Genomic DNA, 15,219 nt, shown 5'->3' with positions numbered 1-15,219 from the left:
ACAACGACCCACCCTGCTCCTTCTCCTTTGGCTGGTCTTCACTGGCATAACTATAACCCTTGCATCCCCTGTGATTGCTGAGGGGTGGGGGTGTTATGTAACTAAATAGCTCTGTGCACTAAGTAGAGCTATTTAGCTCCCTACCCTTGGTGGTGCTATTTGAGAAGGGAGTTGTCTTGCTGCAAAATGTTGACCTTTCCTAAAAAAACACCTCAGTTTAATATTCATTTAATATAAGACAGTTGTCATTCATCCACTCCTGAGTCCCCTTTCACATTGGTGCATTGCGTTACCCTGTTTTGCAGCAAGGTAACGCTAAGGCAATGTAAGTCTATGGGGCATTTCATCCCTGGCACGATGCGGTAGAAGTCTACAATTTGACATGCAGACAACAGTGCGTTAGAGGCCAGCATGCGCAGTGACATGTGGCGACCGGAAGTCATGTAAGTCTATGGCGATTTTTTACATTTTTCATCATTTGTGTTGTGGTATCCATGTGCCGTAGCGTATTTTTTCAATACACTTCCGTGCAATTCTAATTACAGCCACAGGAAATGAGCGCTAGAGACCCTCACTTCCTGCTTGGCTTGCAGCCAGAAGGGAGATTACCACGCATTGCTGCGGTAAAGTCCGAAGACAATTTTTTTAGCGTTGCAGTGCGATGCAATGATTGCACCGCAGCACTCATAGAACGTGGGTTAGAAATGTGAAACCGGCTTGAAGCTTAGCTAAGCAAGAGTTTACTCTTGGAGTACTCAAAGTACATAACATACATTGCACATAACACACATTGCAAAAATAGTGCAACCTGCATTACATACACAACTTGCACGTTGCATGTATAACACAGGTAATGCAAATAGCAAATTGTGTGCGTTACATACTTTGCATAACTACCTGTAAACCTTACATGTATTGTCTGCTGATATTTATTAAATCTTTGTGTCTACAAGAGGAGGATGGACAGTTTACAGGAAGTAGGTAATAGGCAATTGTAAGATTCCCATCTGTCAATAGAGAACAGCTAGGCAATATAGGTTTTATGTCCGTATGCATTGGTGCAAAGCTGCTGGCAAGCAACTTGTGCAATCTCACTAATATTATAAATGCGAAAGTTTGGATGTTTGTTACTCAATCATGCAACAATGGCTGAATAGATTTGAAGGAAATTCGGCACACATAGTAAATTACCTGGAATAACAGGTACAGACTAACCAGCAAGCTCATGGTGAACCAGAACTCATTGGAGTGTGTGAGGGGCTACAATGGTCCTAAAAGCCTGCCTACTAAAATGCTAAGAAAAACAAGAGTTTGCTTTCCTAAAACAGAAAGAATTTGCGATAATTCAGGTTGGAGTGAGCTTGAGAATAACATGTAGGATAAGGCCCGGATTTACCTCAGAACAGCCTATAGACAGAGATGTCCTGGCATCTTAAACTTCGCCCTCCAGGAACCTATAAACCCCCTATAAACCCCCACCAAAATGCACCGCAAGTGTGGTGGCTGCCCCCCCCCTCACTTCTCCCTTCCTTCCCCTGCCCGTCATGGGTAGCTACAGGTGGTCCTTAGTATTAGGTAGCTATAACTACCCTCAGTGTTAAGTAGTAATGCCTGAAGGGAGATCTCATCAGTGCAATGCCAAGAGCTGGGGAAGTAACGTCTCATTTACAATCTCATCAGGACTTTGCATAGGCAAGGAGGGAATGAAGCACTCGGGTAGGGGAGTGAGCCGCCTTTCCAACATCAGGCACCTGTAGGCACGTGCCTACAGTGCCTTATGGTAAATCTGGCCCTGTATAGGATACTTTTTATCCCCATAACCAAAAAGTGGGCAGAGACAAATACAAATTTCACTGGGAAAATGTAAACCGTAGCCATTCTTACAATGTTTATGGTAGGGTTCTCAAACTTTGCACAGTTGGTCACTGGGTGACTGGGATTAATATTTGGGAAAAGTGGAGGGAGCCTACAAAAGTCAATCAAAATTCACCTATTGATTTTCAAGAGGAATATTTAATTGCTGCCATTCTTGCACTGTTAATGGCACAAGCCTCACACCTGGTACAGTTGGTCATTGGGTTATTGGGGTTCAAATTCAGAAAAGGGGGTGGAGCCACAAACAGCCAATCAGATTTGTTTCATTTCAATGCAAATTATTGATGCCAAAGACCGCAAAGCTCACAAACTTGGTTATAGAGTAATTGAGTAATTGTGGACGTATGTCTTTTTTCAACCAAAATAACTATGTAACTATGTAACTATGTGTTAGGGTTAGAAAAAGTGGGCGCAGCCAACACTGGCCAAATACATACCCGAGCAACGCCGGGCCATCAGCTAGTATAAAATAAATAACAAATCCACTGTTGAACTGGTAGACCTGTGTGACAACAAATGTATGCTTAATTAGTACAGATAGTTCCTGGTTAACAAACGAGATAGGGACTGTACAATCGTTCTTAACCTGAATCCATTCTTAAGGAACACTGTGCCATTTCTGTCCCCAGTACCTCCTCTGTGCCCCCCTGTGCCTCCAGTGTCCCCCTCTGTGTCACCACTGTTCACCTGTGCCTTCAGTGTCCCCATCTGTGCCACCTCTGCCCCCTGTTCCCTCAGCGTCCTCTTCTGTGCCATCTCTACCTTCACTGTGTGCATCTGCCTCCACTGTGCCTCTCTGTACCACCTGTGCACTTATTTTTTTTCTGGGATAACATTAGCTTGTTTTACTAGACAAATATCTAAGTGTGTGTGTGTGTGTTTGTGTTTATGTGTGTGTGTGTGTGGGGGGGGGGGGGGGGAGGTGGGCGTGTGCGCAGGGGTGTTTACACAGCTAAAACGTGACTTTTTAAAAGTTGAGCCTGTCTGTGCCTTAAACCATATTTATCTGAGTTTGCTGAAATTATTTTGAAGATTCCAAATGCCCTGCACTATCTGCCTCTGTCATCAAAACACTCCTGTGTGCTACAAAAAAACTCTTCAGAGATCATGAGCCATGGCTGTTTGTCATATTTCACATGATGAGGCACTACCACATACACCATAAACTATTGAATGGATAGAATCTTTTTTATGTACGGATTGTATTATAATGTTTTCATTAACCGTTCTCTGTAGGCTAGATTGTGAAAGATCAGTTTCAATCCAGGGTAATGGACACTTGATAGTTATTAACTTGGAAAAATGGCTACTTTAAAATCTACAGAGCTGAACTAAAGCTTTTGTTAGAACGCGCACAGTAGGTGTACCCGAAGCACTCCAGAATACTTTGGAAATTATGTCATCTCCGTCCAGATGTTCCCAATTCAGCAGTCACCTTTCCACAACTAGATTTAAGTGCTGGGTAAGCTCTAAAAGTTAGAATGTGCATTTTCATCAAGACATATGTTAGCTCTCATATGTTTTAGATTGTCATTCCCTTTTCTGAATATTTAAGGCAATTGACCTAACATAACTTGTACCCATTGCTCAGTCAATGTCATGGTGTGAGTAGGCATTTTTCTATAGAACACACTCCACCACAATTTATATTTTAGGTAATATGGGCCTTGATGTACAGTCACCTGAGATTCTGTGTATCCAGTCCTGACCTCACAAAGCTGGACGACTCATCTCTACAATCTAGGTGCTTAACAGGTGGTACAAGTACCCCAGGGGGTTCTCATGCTGGCTTCAGATGGTACTTTAACTTATCATAGTTAATCTATTATAATCATTTATTAGATAAAGTAAGGTGCATCAGCCTCAATTCACTTAGGGAAATTCTGTAAAATAATTTAGGTCGGTGAAATACCGCATTCGGTATGTTACACACTTTTTCCCAAATTAACTAAGATTTCCCACATGCAGTAGAAGTTCGGCAATATACCGAAAAAACATGCTTCAATTTGCTAAGCCCTGCTCTGTAAGTATCACCCACTGTGGAGTGTCAGGTGGGAAGCTGTGAGTCTTCCCACAAGTGGTGTGCATGAGTCAGGGTTTTTCTGTCCAGTGCATACCCAGCATCCCTTTAGATGTGCTGCAGTCACTAGAGGGAGCTCCTTTGTATACCAGTGTATAGATATGCACATCTAAAGGGATACAGAAAAGCCTAAATGTCTCCTTCTCCTGCCTTACCATTCTGAAGTCCCATGCTCCAGAGTATCGGATCAAATGGGGTGAGAAGCAGGGCTATGTGGCTCTCCTTATTTGCTGTCTGGCTTTCCCTTTTGGCAGTCTGCTACATTTGTCAATGTTACTTCATGGAAAGTGTAATTTACAGGCTGGTCAGAGCTGGATGTAAATACCTAACACTTTTACTTGAATTACCGAATGCTTAACCACTTTACCCCCAGCGGTACGGATTTCTATGTCCCTTTTTCCACCCTGTTAACACCAAGGGACGGAGAAATCCGTACCTGACGCCGCTCTCGCCACTGTCCGCGCTCCCGCTCGCTCGTCCACGCGCCCCCGCGCTCGCCGCTGCCCGCTTGCCCGGAGATCAATGAACGGGAAAGACCTTTCCCGTTCGTTGATCTCCGCCCCCCGCAATGATCAGCTGCTTCTACGAGAAGCAGCGATCATTGTGAGGAAAAAACTGTTTCCCAGCCTCCTAACCCTTCCTGCAAGCGTACTTCCTGTACGCTTGCAGGTCGCATAAACAAAAGGTTACTGTGGCCATCTTGTGGCCGAATAGTAGAACTACACCCTAAAGCATTTTTCATATACAAATACATTACTTTTACACTAAAAATTAACTCATTACCTGCTCCTACACTCCCCCTTTTTTTTTTTTTTTTTTTGTAATTAAAAAAAAAAAAATACAATTAAAAAAAATACATAAATAGTTACCTTAGGGACTGAACTTTTTAAATATTTATGTCAAGAGGGTATAACACTGTTACTTTATAAACTATGGGCTTGTAATTAGGGATGGACACAAAACTGAAAAAAATGCACCTTTATTTCCAAATAAAATATTGGCGCCAAACATTGTGATAGGGACATAATTTAAACGGTTTTATAACCGGGACAAAAGGGCAAATGCATTTCATGGGTTTTAATTACAGTAGCATGCATTATTTAAAAACTATAAAGGCCGAAAACTGAAAAATAATACATTTTTTCCCAAATTTTTTCCTATTTTCCCATCAAAACACATTTAGAATAAAATAATTCTTGGCATAATGTCCCACCTAAAGAAAGCCTAATTGGTGGCGAAAAGAACAAGATATAGTTCATTTCATTGTGATAAGTAATGATAAAGTTATAGGCGATGAATGTAAGGAGCGCTGAAAGGTGAACATTGCTTTGGTGCTCAAGGGGTAAAACCCCTCAGTTGTGAAGTGGTTAAATCTTTGTGAATTGCAATTTCTTGACACTTCTTGAGGTATTTACCACACAAGTCAGTAGTTTACCTCACTAGTCAGTAATTTTACTATTCAGTGCGGTCATAGGTTTAGTGAATTGGCATTTGACAAGGTGATCAGTTAAATCAGCTGTTTTCTGCATTACCAAATGCGGTTGTGCTTAGTAAATTGAGGCCATCATGTATGAACAAACCTGAATAAGTATTTTTTGCTAAAATCATAAATTAATGTCTTAAAAGCATTTTACTTAATTATGGAGTACTGCTAACAAATAGACTCTATGGGCCACCTCCTATTAACTTTTCTTCTGAATTTTCTCCTAGGAGATCATTTTAATTTGTCACCTTATCTAAAAAGTGATTTTTCAGTATTTAGCAATTTAAAAAAATACGAAAAATTAGGTTAAAGGAAATACCAAACTCATTTTTAGCCATTTCTTGCTTGGTGGGAGCTTTAAAAATATTTTCTTGATGATGTATGGAAAAAACTACTTGGAGAAAAATCAGGAGATAAGTTAACAGGCTATGGCCCAGCATGTGCCCAGAGCTACTTGAGATGGTGTTACCCCTGATAGGGGGTATCTTCATAAACACTTTTATTAAAATTTAGCATTTTCATTCATCTCTTTTCTCAGTATCCTTTCTGCTGTTCTTCTCCCCTATTTTTCCCATTTTTATTTCAGAACACTGCCCTTGCCATGTTTTGCTTGCTGTGATTACTGCCCAACAGCTATGGTATCTGCATATTTAAATTTGGCCCTGGGACATCCCAGGTAGCAAAGACAAATAAGCACTGGCATGAATTCCAAATAAGCTCCTTTTAAATTACACTCAAAACATACCTGTTCCTCTCACCCTAATGACTCTTAATGAGATACTTTTTTAATCAATAAGAAATGATGAAACAAGATTAAAAAAATGAACTGTAATTAGAATATAATTCTTATCTGAAGTGGCAGCAACAATTCATAAACAACTGGCAATCACTGCAGCCATCATCTGGAGTAATGGATTAAATCCAATAGTGAATTTCTGATGCACATTTCTGTGTCATATCTTTGGTCTTATTGCGGGTGAGCTCTACATTCCATGACTTTAATACAATCAGGAGTTCAGGACTTAGGGGTCATAGAAATAACTCATCTTAATGGTGTGGTAAACCTCAAATGTTGTTATACTGTCATCAGTACTGTCATAATCGTGATTATTCGAAATTCTCCTTCTGTCGCTTTAGCATACTGCTTGGGTATGAGGTTTTTTTTAAATTACCTTTTTTCTTTTTAATATACATCTGCAAGCTGAAATATGAAACGCCTTTACAGACATACTGCTGAGTCTCAGTTTCTGACCATTCTATTTTTTGTTTTGGCCAGGGCTCATAGCATTTCTAGCTTTCTCTAATATTTCAGCTTTAACTTTGTCCCTGTCGTTTTACCGGGTCTTAACAGTATGCTATGATAAGCCTTGTGTTCTCTGATCTCAAGGTGTTTTAGGTGTCCTAAGCAATCTAAGTAACTATTTAAAGGAAACCTGAAACAATGTAAAAAAGAAAATATATACGGTACATGCCCGAGGCTTCCTCCAGCCCCCTGCCATCATGTATGAACAAACCTGAATAAGTATTTTTTGCTAAAATCATAAATTAATGTCTTAAAAGCATTTTACTCAATTATGGAGTACTGCTAACAAATAGACTCTATGGGCCACCTCCTATTAACTTTTCTCCTGAATTTTCTCCTAGGAGATCATTTTAATTTGTCACCTTATCTAAAAAGTGATTTTTCAGTATTTAGCAATTTAAAAAAGTACGAAAAATTAGGTTAAAGGAAATATCAAACTCATTTTTAGCCATTTCTTGCTTGGTGGGAGCTTTAAAAATATTTTCTTGATGATGTATGGAAAAAACTACTTGGAGAAAAATCAGGAGATAAGTTAACAGGCTATGGCCCAGTATGTGCCCAGAGCTACTTGAGATGGTGTTACCCCTGATAGGGGGTATCTTCATAAACACTTTTATTAAAATTTAGCATTTTCATTCATCTCTTTTCTCAGTATCCTTTCTGCTGTTCTTCTCCCCTATTTTTCCCATTTTGATTTCAGAACACTGCCCTTGCCACGTTTTGCTTGCTGTGATTACTGCCCAACAGCTATGGTATCTGCATATTTAAATTTGGCCCTGGGACATCCCAGGTAGCAAAGACAAATAAGCACTGGCATGAATTCCAAATAAGCTCCTTTTGAATTACGCTCAAAACATACCTGTTCCTCTCACCCTTAATGACTCTGCCTTCCAAGCCACTCAACCTGCACGGTTCACAGAGAACTCAATAAGACTTGGGGTGAGATACTTTTTTAATCAATAAGAAATGATGAAACAAGATAAAAAAAAATGAACTGTAATTAGAATATAATTCTTATCTGAAGTGGCAGCAACAATTCATAAACAACTGGCAATCACTGCAGCCATCATCTGGAGTAACGGATTAAATCCAATAGTGAATTTCTGATGTACATTTCTGTCATATCTTTGGTCTTATTGCGGGTGAACTCTACATCCCATGACTTTAATACAATCAGGAGTTCAGGACTTAGGGGTCATAGAAATAACTCATCTTAATGGTGTGGTAAACCTCAAATGTTGTCATACTGTCATCAGTACTGTCATAATCGTGATTATTCGAAATTCTCCTTCTGTCGCTTTAGCATACTGCTTGGGTATGAGGTTTTTTTTAAATTACCTTTTTTCTTTTTAATATACATCTGCAAGCTGAAATATGAAACGCCTTTACAGACATACTGCTGAGTCTCAGTTTCTGACCATTCTATCTTTTGTTTTGGCCAGGGCTCATAGCATTTCTTTAATAGCTTTCTCTAATATTTCAGCTTTAACTTTGTCCCTGTCGTTTTACCGGGTCTTAACAGTATGCTATGATAAGCCTTGTGTTCTCTGATTTCAAGGTGTTTTAGGTGTCCTAAGCAATCTAAGTAACTTTTTAAAGGAAACCAGAAACAATGTAAAAAAGAAAATATATACGGTACATGCCCGGGGCTTCCTCCAGCCCCCTGTAGGGTGTTCGGTCTCTCGTCCACCCCCTCCGCTGCCTGGATCCTCCGCTATGGGTCCCGGTAAGCTAGCGATTCAGAGTGTAGTGACATGTGTGACCCAGCAGGGGCGTGCACCTCACTGCCCTCCTGTCGGCGGGAGTGTTTTGAGCCTGCACAATACTACTGCGCAGGCACAGAACGCTCCCAGTCATGAGAGTGTGCTGACTGGCTCACTTACCGGGACCCATAGCGCAATATCAGTGGAGGAGGATGGCGAGGGACCAATCAGCCTGCAGTATGCTGGCGGAAGCCCCAGGTATATATACATTTTCTTTTTTTTGTCATCTCAGGTACACTTTAAACCTTCATACATCGTTAAGCTGTCAAAATGTATAATTATCTTGGCAAACAAATTAAAATCTGTTTTACGTTTCAGTGACATGATCTTTGTCTGCTGCTTCCTGAAAAAAAGTGTAGGGGCAGCACTCATGGGGCTGATTTTCAAAACTTTTCTCACAAATTATCTCACCTATATTATTTCAACATTAAGAAGAGATATTATTATTATTTATTGTATTTATAAAGCGCCAACATAATACGCAGAGCTGGACAATAAATATATACACTGATATAAGGATGACAGACATAACAAGACAAGACAAGACAAATAACATTTATATCGCACTTTTCTCCTGGCGGACTCAAAGCGCCAGAGCAGCAGCCACTAGGGCGCGCTCTATAGGCAGAAGCAGTGTTAGGGAGACTTGCCTAAGGTCTCCTACTGAATAGGTGCTGGCTTACTGAACAGGCAGAGCCCAGATTCGAACCCTGGTCTCCTGTGTCAGAGGCAGAGCCCTTAACCATTACACCATCCAGCCACCACAAGGTTATACAATATACAACAATGTTATACAAGGCAAATTGTACAAAATACATGACCATGCGATATGGGCTGGTTAGGTAGGGCCAGTAATACAAGTACAGGCTGTCATAGGACAGGAGCACACGATCCTAGATTACACTAGCGAAGGGAGGACCCTGCCAGAGGCTTACAATCTAAAGCGGTGGGGTGGAAACACTAGGTGGGGCTTTGAAATAAATATTCAGTAGAGAGTTACTGTGTGGTAGGGGGTGGGTAGTCCATCTTAAAGAGGTGGGCTTTGAGGGCTTGCTTGAATGTGTTGAAGGAGGGAGCAAGTCTGATGGGTGGAGGAAGTGGGTTCCAGAGGGTGGGGGGAGCTCTTTAGAAATCCTGCAGGCGGGCATGGGAGTGGGAAATGCGTGGGGCGGGATAGTTCATGAGATAAATAGATAAGGTCCCTTAATTAATTCACTTTTTCTGATAACTTTTCTTTTAGGCAATACTTCGTACTTTATCAATAAATTGCCCTTTAAGCCACCAGCAAGCAAGAAAATACTGAGAACATTTTTTTTTCTACTTTCTCAATTACATAGTGCTGAAACCACAGTAACACATGTGGTGCTAAGGGTGAACGGGCCGTGCTCTCTTAGTAACGGTAAAATGGTCATGTGCTCCTTGCCCGTGGCAATTTTACTGCGTCAGGCCCTAGGAGAGATCATTTGTGAGATAAACTGATAGAGAATTGAGTTAAGACAGATAAGGAGAGATAAATCATGAATTAAGACAGTTTGGGCCTGATTTATATAGCTCTGGTTAAAATGCTGTGTGCAGGCAGTGCACAGCAATATTACTGGTACTAATGCCAGCAGAGTATCAAGCATTGTGCAATTAGTGAGACCTGTGGTATATGGGTAAGGTGAGTGTTGCTATGGTAACACACATTAAGCAAGTAATGTAACACTTGTTACAGTAATTCATGCATCAGGCTCGTAGGGCTCATTCACACTAGTAAATTCTTTAAAATGCATCAAAATTCATGAATAAAAATTAATTAGTCAGTAAATTGTTGTGCATTTTCATGAATTTTAATCACCCCCGACAAGCTGAAATGCACTACGCAGCATTTCACTGTTGTGTGAATGTTAAAATGAAAGTCTATGGACTTTCATGTTACCATATATAATGCACACTATGTGCAGTGCGTCAAAACTCACTGCAACTCACATAGTATGAATGAGCCCTTATGGAGAGAGAAATCATGAGAGGGACATAAAAAGAGAGATAAGAGAGATAACTCATGAGGTAAGTTTTGTGAATCCTCCTCACAAAGAGAAACACTTTGAAAGCTCTGTATATGGTCTGGTGGATTTCATCTTATGTGGCACATCTCCAATCAGTCTCGGGATACTTTATACCAGAGGTCCCCAAACTTTTTCGGTCAAGGGCCGGGTAAACGTACTTCAGACTGCTGGGGGGCCGGAGTATACAGGAAATGATGTTGAAAAACATTACATTGAATCTAGGTATTGATTCCCCCAATCATGCCCGGAGGAGAACTCCCAGCAGCAATCATTCAGTCATGCGGCACCCGAAGAACGTCTTTGTGCACCAGTGAAGCATACCCAGGTGACAACCTGTCTTCCAGTTGGACAGCAGTATCACCTGATTCAGAATTGGAAGCCAGGGAATGACTGCTCACTGGCTTCATGTGGATGGGTGGTGCCAGCACTGCTATTCTATATGCAGGCAGTATATAATATTTAAAGGTGCAGTGGGCCACATCTATAAGTTATATATTTTGTGTTTGGGGGGCCAGTGAAAAAGTCTCAGAGGGCCGCATTCAGCCCACGGGCCTTAGTTTGAGGACCACTGCTTTATACATTATCCCAGAGATTGGTTACACCCAGGCCTTAAAGCAGACCTAAACTCTTGTACATCAGACAAGAAAAACACATAGAAATTCACCATGTGTTTCTTTACAGAGAACAGCCTGTGTAATTCCCCCTTATCTGCAAGTAATTAGCAAGTGTAAATCGGAGCTGTCAGCTCCGATAGAACTGTGCTGAGGTTCTGTGGTAATATGTAACCACTGGATGTTAACCCTTTCTGTGCTCTCAGGATACCAGGAAGTAAACACTGCAGAATTCTGGGCGAGCTCTATAAGTTGTAACAAATAAATGTTTTTTTCTTTAAAGGTTATTATGATGTTGCTTATCTTTCAGAGGAAGGAGAAAGTTCTGATTTTAGGTCCACTTGAAGTGCACAAAGCATAGAGACTGAAGGTATGAGGGCAGAGGTATCACCAGAACCCCACTGGTCTAGCTTCGGGCAAGAAGGGTAGGCAAACAGAAAATATTGGAAGGAAGCACAGCAAAAAATACATTAAGCAAGAGTACACCGAGGTCATACATGGGAGGTCAGAGGCTCACAGTATCCAAAGGTCTAAGTAAGAGCAGGTCGAGGTACATAATCAGGTTTGGTCCAGATAGTAATCAAGAATGCCAGGCAAGGTCATAACACAAGAGCAGTCAGATTATCACATCCAGCAGAGTAACACAGTAGTAACTTGCTGTCATGACAAGGATGCACTGGACAGGGCAGAGCTTTATTGAGGTGATGACCAATCCTTTGGAAAAACAAGCCCCAACAGCTCATCGGCTGCACTACTAATAACAAAGTGGCCAATTACTACTGGACACACTTCCCCTCTAGCTGCTAGTGGCATTGCTGGAGGAAAAAAGGCAGGCATGTAGCCATGTGACCTAAAAGGATATTGATCTGCGCTTGCATGCACGACCACTGGGAATGCTGGGCCAGCTTGAAAAGACAGCCAGCTCTTTGAGCAGGCTCGAAGAAGAGCTTGAGTCATTGTGGGAACGCTGGCTAGGTGAGTTCATAGCACTCTGCAGTTCATACATAATTTAGACATACATTTCAGACATAAATAATAAACATAAATAAAAAAATACAATAATAAGAGGCATATTACTAGGTTCTTTTAAATTTATTGTATGACATTTCATCCAAGTCGCTGGTTTCTCCCTCCCCCACACTATGGCCGCATGACGCACACCCCAATGCATGCACGCGTGCGCCCTTTCCCATGCATGCACGTATGGCCGCGCTCCTCGGCACACGAGTGCACGCCAACGCTCCCATGCGCACACACATCCATCTCCCTGCACCACTGCTACTGTCCCAAGTCCGCACATGTGCATGTGCACAGACACAGGGACATGAAAGGTTGCAGGGACACGGGAGTTTTATTATATTGAATACATAAAAAGCCCAATGAAATCGAGTTAGGCCTCCTTAAAACATCAGCTTTGATGGGAGCTCTGCATGCTACTACACAGTAGTTACAAATTGGCCCTTTCAGATTTCACAGCACATTTTCATACAAGAAATACATCTTGTGCTCAACACTCCCCACAATTAAGCGAATATAAATCCTGAAGATACCTAATATGCTCAAGGAAAGGCCATATATGGCACCCCAATGATTTGTGGTGTAATACTGCATGCACAGTGCAAATTTATACGTGAACTGCTTACATGAAGAGATCTCGACGAGCTATAAATATTTTATCTCCTTGGTAATAAGAACACACAAGGCCCTGGAGAATTATTTGAATGCAGGTGTGGAAATCTTTCATGCTGCCGCACGATTACCACACCCAAGTCACCTGCTCTATAAAGCATGGTCTCATCTAGCAGAGAACACTGAATCACTTCTTTATTACTGCTTTCACAGTGATAACCCAAGGGTCACATTGTTTGTTTTACTCTATAGTATGTATTCAGAGAGAAACCGTTTAATCCACTCTCGTAGACTGAAACAATTCTCTGTGTGCATTGCCCAACATTGCTTTTAAAGGGTGAAGCCTCTTTTGCTTCCTTAAAAGAGTAACTGTCGGGCATAAAATCAAAAATCAATTCCTTATTTTTATCTGGTAAACAAGTAATAAGGATGCTAATCAGGCAATCCAAAAGTTAATCACTATTACTTTTCTTGTTGATAAATTATCATTCCCCAGTTTACATGACCCTTATTTGGTACACACGAAATTTGGTACACAAAAGAGAAGTTGCAGGGCATGCTGGGTTGTCTTTTTTTGCTTCTCTACTTCCCCTCAGACTTAACTAATGCAGCCTGATTGGCTGAATCCTCTTTCCCTCCTGTTTTCCCCTCCCACACCTCTGTTCCTCTCTGATTGGCCAAAATTTCTCAGGCTGAAACAATGCACTTTCTATAGTGAAGGGCGGGAAAATCAGGCAGAGGAGACTAAGGGCGGATATTACATCATGACGGGCTTCAAAATAGCCACAGTAAATATGGAAACTGTCTAGAATAGGATTCTCTACTTTTCCTTTATAAAATTCACAGGAATTATAACGTGGACAGTGCAATACATATGTTATGTAAGTAGAGCAAGTATTTATCTACTTATATATTTTTTTTTTTTCCTGAGATAGTATGGCTGACAGCTCCTCTTTAAATCAGGTTTTCTGATACCCCTGCAAGTAGAAATGGGGCAACTTAATAATCAGCACGATAGAGATACATATTGTCTAAGATTAAGTGGCTGGACTGGCAAACTAAGAACAGCACCAGCACCAAACATGGAGCTTGCTCATGCTCAGTCATCTAGTAGTTGTTTTTTTGCTTTATTTCTATGCTTTAACAAAACAAAACAAATAAAAAAAGGTAAAACTTGTTTTATTATAAATAACAAGTAACACTCATACCCCTTGAATGTTCTTAGCAGCCAGAATAACCTTATCAAATGGTTAAAAAAACAAACATTATGCCATATTGTTCTTGGTATTGCTTTGTTTAAAGCCCATTTCCATGATTTTTCTCTAAACTCTCACATTCTACTCCCCTACCTAACCACTCAGTAAACCCCCATTCTCAGAATCCCCCTCCTTAATCTCCTATAGAGGTCATCATCTTGGGGGAATCATGTGATCCCACCCTCTGATGGGACAGACTTGGTCCTTCCAACCACAGTGCCGTTATTGTACTATTAAATGATGGACCTATTACCAAGAAACACCCCTCCCCACAGAGACCCCCCCAAAGAATGAAATCTCAGTGTCAGGCCAGCTACACCACCCTGTCCACATTCAGCATGCTACAACTAAGAAGAGCCCTTCCCTCCCAGTTGACCTCCTTTTACAATCCCTCGCTGTGTCAATGGAATTTAACCATGTCCCTGGTCACTATTTTTAAATCGTAGGGTAAGCCAACAACCACATCCTTCCTTCAAGTGGCAACAGAGGAGTAAGGGGGTGAACTGGGGATGTCGTTAGTGGCCTGAACTCCATGAACCCTCCTGAGAAAAGCAGGAGCAAGCTGTTACTAGTAGCTTGGAATGAAGCCAAAATGTGATGTTTCACTGGAACTTGAGTAGAATGAGGGGATTTGGTGGGAGAGGGGTTCTTCTTTGTTTTAGATGGGGGTAGGGTGTTGGAGTTGGGGGAGCACAATAAAAATAGTGTAGATAATCTTTAAAATGTGAGCAGTACAAGCTGCAATGTAAAAGTTAGTAGAGAACAGCATGGAAGCGCTAAGTGATTCTAGTGCCTGGAATAATATAACAAGTACAGTACTATTGCTTAGCACTCACTTCTTTCAAGGTGCTTTCCAAATTCACTTTAATAACGGACTTGCTATTTTCTGCTGAAATATATTTATATCTTGTGATTTATTCTTCCTGTACTTTGAAAATAAATGCCTTCCAAAATAAAGGCATTGAATACTTGCAGCATTCGAAGTATTTTCTTCACACTTCACACGCTCGATTGGCTCACTCCTTAAATTGATGTTTTACTTTTATCTCTTAACAGTAAAAACTGTGAACAGAAGGCGTTGTGATCTGCACATAATGTAAAGTGTAGTGCATTTAGCTGAACAGAAAAGTCGACATAATTTAGGGCACCAGGTTTGGAATAGAATCCAATGGAG

At 41.0% G+C, this 15,219-nt stretch overlaps 1 long non-coding RNA gene across 1 annotated transcript in view; it reads left to right on the top strand.

Moving 5' to 3' along the window:
• The window catches only part of LOC137561343 (uncharacterized), a 79,598-nt gene that overhangs the window by 62,398 nt on the left and 1,981 nt on the right, over positions 1-15,219 (top strand). The gene's annotated exons all lie outside the window — the stretch shown is intronic.

This window comes from Hyperolius riggenbachi, chromosome 3 (genome assembly GCF_040937935.1).
Source record: "Hyperolius riggenbachi isolate aHypRig1 chromosome 3, aHypRig1.pri, whole genome shotgun sequence".
NCBI lineage: Eukaryota > Metazoa > Chordata > Amphibia > Anura > Hyperoliidae > Hyperolius > Hyperolius riggenbachi.
This window is presented reverse-complemented; position numbering and strand designations above follow the sequence as displayed.